This window comes from Hoplias malabaricus, chromosome 9 (assembly GCF_029633855.1).
Source record: "Hoplias malabaricus isolate fHopMal1 chromosome 9, fHopMal1.hap1, whole genome shotgun sequence".
NCBI lineage: Eukaryota > Metazoa > Chordata > Actinopteri > Characiformes > Erythrinidae > Hoplias > Hoplias malabaricus.
Genome location: NC_089808.1, coordinates 13,618,941 through 13,624,940, shown reverse-complemented (window position 1 = coordinate 13,624,940; position 6,000 = coordinate 13,618,941).

The following is a 6,000-nucleotide window of genomic DNA, read 5'->3' as shown; positions in this document are numbered from 1 at the left end:
AGAATTATTCCGACTTTTTTCTCGGAATTCTGACTTTAATCTCAGAATCTTTTTTTTTTCAACGCTGTGGCCCTAAAACTCCGTCGTACTGATCAGTGTCAACAAAAGTATATAAGGATTTCTTCTCTCTGTTAGCTCTCCACATTCAAGATATTGTGCATTGTTCAAACACAGACACCAGAGATGTTCACTCGAGTCGCACTTCAGTCACTAAACAGCGACTTCAGACTTGAGAGTCGCCTTCAAATGACTCAGGGCTCGTGAACAATTTTTGTTTAATGTAATTATTATTATTCATTCATTATCTGTAAGCGCTTATCCAATTCAGGGTCGCGGTGGGTCCAGAGCCTACCTGGAATCATTGGGCGCAAGGCGGGAATACACCCTGGAGTAAGCGCGGACACTGAAAATCCATAAGAAATGGGATTTAAAACATAATCCCACTTCATTCACTACGGTTAATAACAAAAACGGGCCTGACCTGCTAAAAGAACGTTTAAACTTAAACAGTCCAGAAAGTTCCATAAAAAATGGAGGGAATTCAGTTTCCCTGACAGTAAATTTAGAAATTAAAAAGTTACCAGACAATTCCCCTGTAGTATTGAAGAGCATGTCCTCAGGTACACAGGCTATAATATTAATATTAATATTAATTTACTGTAAGAATTAGAAGTAATAGGGTTGAAAAATGTCAGATATTAAATTCCATAAAAGGGGTAAATCAAACTGTTACCAGACCAGTCCACTGCAGCATTGAAGAACATGTTCTCAGGTACCCAGTGTATAATTCTCGGGGCTAGACAGCAAGGTAATAATTATTCATAACTGATGGTAAAAGAGCTGAAATATTGCAAAATACATTGCATTGAAATATATTTTTAAAAGTGACCATACAACAGATCAGTTTTGATACTGTAGTGTGTGCTAAAAATAACAATACAATACATGTTTTAAACTCAGTAGAAATAGCAATGCAGTGATGCGGACCAGACCAGATAGAATTCATGCTTTTCAACCCATAAGAGACTTGGGACTCAACTTGGACTCGAGCTCAATGACTTAAGACTTGACTTAGACTAGCTGAAAATGACTTGTGAACATTTCACACACACACACACACACACACACACACACACACACACACAGACACAGTTTTTGCTTTGTGGCAGGTCTGGAGCTTACCCAGATTCACTGGCGGCATGGCAAGATGACACCCTGGGCCGAGTCTATAGATTTATAATATATATTCTCCTAAAACCCTACTTAAAGGAACACTAATAATTTTAATTTACAGTTACAGCTTCAAAATCATTGTGACGCTCCACTGAGCTGAGAATAAGGAAAATACAGCCTCTGTCATTGCTACTTTGTGTTCCTTTAAGTTAAACCTTAATTCTGAGTAGTTCACGGCTTTGGTTTAAGCAGCTCAGCGAATGAGAAGTTTGGCCTTTCAATCTGTCGCAGGAGACACACATGTATCTGGCCAATCATATCACTGTATTTAAAACTCACAAACCCCCACCCACCCATTTTCCTTTGCCTTACCAGAGCCTGCATTTTAGATGAATTTACAGTAGAGGAGAGGAAGGTCATCCAGGCTACCTGAACATGACTGGACTGTTATATTTAAGCATGGTAACGATGACCAAATGTAAGTACAACCCAACTCTTGTTTAAGCTAAACTTTTATAACTTAGATTTTGGTGTTTGGATTTAGGATTGTGACATTACAAAAGTTTCCATTTCAGCTTTTCTTCATCTAAATTCTCTTAACTGCTTGTTACATATCACTGCATTTGTGTGTGCTATTTTAAGGTGGATGTGTGGCTGGGAGCTTTATCTCACAGCTGGAATCAATAGTGAGGGTCCAGCCCGGACTCTCCACCAGCTTTGAGTGTCACGTTATGCTAGAGGGGCTCTTTTCAATATTCTGGATAAAAGTGCCTCTCGATAAAGCTCCAGTGTGTGTAGCTATATCTAAAGGAACAAAGGATGTCGTGGTAATGTGTAAACAATTTGAACACCAGTCCAGAATCAATGTCACATGGAATGAAAGGACATGGACTCTAAAAATTTCATCAGTGGAACCCGTAGATGTTGGAACATATGTGTGTGGGATACACAGCTTCGGACACATTTTCTTTGGCAATGGAACTAAACTCATCCTTGACGAACAGACTGATGGTGAGAATAAAACAGCCAGAATTGTTTTTGAAGAACAAGAACCGAAATAGACATAGCTATTATATTAGTCTTTGTAGCTCAGTGATAGTTGACTCTTAAATACTACTATTTATTACGCCCTGTCCCTTTCAGTATAGTGAGATGTGCTAAGTAAATCAATGTTTGATAATCAAGAAATATGGCTGTGTTACTTGTGAATGTACATTTCTTTTTCCAGTCGTTTCAACAAAATCACCAATCACTGAAAAAGACAAAGACAAAGATGGTGGGTGTGATCTAATTATTAGCTCCCATTATATACTATGTATTTTCTTCTAAAATGGTTGTTTGAGAGCCTAGGCAATTTTGTGACTTAAAATGTCATAGTTTAATAACTAATTCAGTGAGATTTTTATTAAAAACATAGCTAAAATAAAATGGACCTCAGTATTTTGTATATAACCAAAAACACATTTGAAAATATTTCCCCTCAATATTTTTTTTATCTTGTGACACTAGGAAAAATCATAATATTGGAATACTTAGTGCCGACATTAGCAGTTACTAATGTGGCATCAATATTTCTCACCATTTGTCTCTGTCACTTCATAAAGAAGAAAAGATCACGTAAGTATGACTGTAGAAAAAAGCATACACTTTTTTTTAAACAAAAAATTAAAACAATGCAGGTGTACTTAAAATATACAATATACAATGGTGAATAATTATTTTATGGTTGCAAGTGTTGCTTTTCTTTTTCGCATCTTCTAGAGAGAATTTACTTCTGCTTTTTAAATACACAATCACTCTTAAATTCCTGAATTAAAAATAATAAAAATTGCAAACATTTTTCTAGTTTACTTGACTACATATTTTAGCATTAACCATATATAGCAAATGTATATATTTTTTAATTGCTCGTCTTTTGAAATTAGTTTAATAGCTTTGCTTATTTGTCTTGTAGATGTAACATTAGAAGCGAGTCCTACAGGAGAAAAGGTTAGTGTTAAATGTGAATTAATGAAATAACTCTGTAATCACTTGTCGTACAATACAATATTGCTTATCTGTAAAACAAGCAACAATCATCTCTACATTTGAGAATAGTTGTATCTATGTTTAATTCAACTGCTTTTGTTAAACAGAAGACAGATGAAGTAAACTACGCTGCTCTGACCTTCAGCAACAAACAGAGGAGAACTGTACAGGAGACCAAGGTGGACTCTACAGTTGTTTATGGTCCAGTGCGACACCAAGAGGAATTATAATTACTAAACAAGGCAAACATGTTGGTCCTCAAATGCCAAAATAGAAATTGTTTGTCTCTAAAATCCTCACTCAGATTGCATTAGCACTGGTCAAACTGGTATTGTTTTGGTTTTATCATCTGTTGTTTGAATAATGCTAGTTATGTAATTGTTATTAAAATATTGCAATGTGAATTATAAAAAATAATCCAATAAAAAAATAATAATAATAAAAAAGCCTTTAAAATGCTTGTGTTGTGTTTTTTTTTTGAACACTTAAGTGATCACTATTTAAATAGTGCATAAACATGCCCCCTACAGCAGTGTGCTTTAATTTAGGACACTGGGTTAGGTTTTCAAGTTTATAGGTTTCAGATTTTAGTTTTTAGGTTTAAGTATAAATATTGTTTCTTTATTGACATTGGTTCTATGAAGCCAGAGATGATCGACAAATTTCCTTTGTAAAGAAATTAATAAGAAGAATAAAACAGTATTAGTTTACACGTACTGCTATCAAGAAGAAAAAAAAAACACCACATAAAAGTCTAGATCACTATTCCATATGTTGTTTGGCAAAATTTGCCAAACATCTCTGGTCAGATTCCAATGCTTGAGTAGTTACACACCAAAAAGTAATCCATTACAAACCATTATTTTACAAAAATGTGATCACTTATTATATTCTGGAAAAAAGGCAGATGACATTTACATTAAATGTAAATGCCAACATTATGTTATGTACACTTAGTGTAAGAAGTAATTTTATTCTATCCACACTTAGAGAAAAGTGTGATATTATGATATTCACAACTAATATGAATAGCATCATTTTATAATTCCTCATGTGTACAACACCTGTATGTGTTCTGAAAGTCAAAACCATTCAAAATGTGCTTTCACACTGCACACAAACTGGTTCAGTTCGATTCAGGTCGAGACCACCTATTTAACCTTGGTCTGATATCCTTTCCAGACCTGAAGCTTTGGTTTGGACTGAACAATGTAGCTGTAAAAGACCTGCCAAAGACCTCCAACATAACTCTGAATTGGTGTTTCTTCTGCTCTACAGTACATTGTCTAATGTGCCCAAGACTTTAGCACAGCACTGATTGTGTAAATAACATTTTCATGAGAGACTGGCTGGAGTAGGCATGATTTTTTTTGTTGTTGTTGTTGTTGTCAAACTCTGTTGTGTTCTTCTGCTGTATGGGATTGGTAGGATGGGGGTGGGGGGGTGGGGGGTATGGCTGTTTGTTTGGTTAGAGATTCTAGTGCTCTAGTATGACATCTACTGGTAGATTGTTGTATATTGCATCATTTAACTACTTATTATTTAAAAAAAAAAATCAGAAATGATAAATTGTTTTTTATTAAAAAAAAAACTTGACTGAATGTTTAATGGTATAGCTAATGATTTAACATACACGTGCTACACCTACACATTAATGCAATTATTTAAATCATCTAATAATGTGGCAGCACTGTAATTAAATAATAATAATAATAAAGATAATTACAGTCTAGAAGCTTCCAGTAATATTCACGTCAACCATGAGAAAGGGCAACAATCTCAGTGATTTTGGGCATGGCATGATTATTGGTGCCACACGGGCTGGTATGAATAATACTGTAACTTCGGATATAATGGGATTTTTATACATAATAGTCTCTATTATTTACTCAGAATAATGCAATAAATAAAATACATCCAGAGAAAAGCAATTTTGCAGATGGAGACAGCTTGTTGATGAGAAAAGTCCATGGAGAATGGCCAGATATTTTAAGCTGACAAATCTATGGCAACACACATAACCACTAAGCAGATAAACATCTCAGTATGCACAATACGACCTCCAGAGGGCAAAATGAACCTTGAGATGGCAGAAGACCACATCACATTCCAGCACTATCAGCCAAGAAGGAAAAGTTAAGGCTGCAGTGGGCACTCTCCAAAACTGGAGCGCACAAAAACAAAACACGGTCTGATTCATCTTGATTACTTCTGTGGCACACAGTTGACAGGGTAAGTATTTGGCACCGATGAAAACATGGATCCAACCTGTCTTTTGTTAACAGGCCGAGTAGGTGGATGCTAGTGGTGTGGGGAATGTTTCCTTGGCAAACTTTTGCACAAGTTAATACCATGAAATCACTGCTTGAATGCCACAGTTTATAAACTAATTTCCTTGATGTGTGCATTCCTTCATGTCCAAAATTCAACCATCATTTTTTGGCTACTTCCAACTTGAGAATGCACCATGTCATACAACCGTCCTCTCAATCTGATTTCATAAACATGACAATGCCTCTTCAGTCAATAGCCTTTCCCGTTATTCAATTTGAATCCAACAGAACTCTGTTGGGATGCTGTCAGAGAGAAATTTGCAGCTGAAAGAAATATCAGCAGCAACTACATGATGCAAACATGTCACCACAAATAAGGATCTCACATGTGAACATATTGCTCTGTGAAGGACTGGCGCCCCCTCCAGGACGTGTTCCTGCCTTGAGCCCAGTGATTCCGGGTACGCTCTGGACCCACTGCGACCCTAAACTCGATAAGCACTTACAAACAATGAATGAATGAATG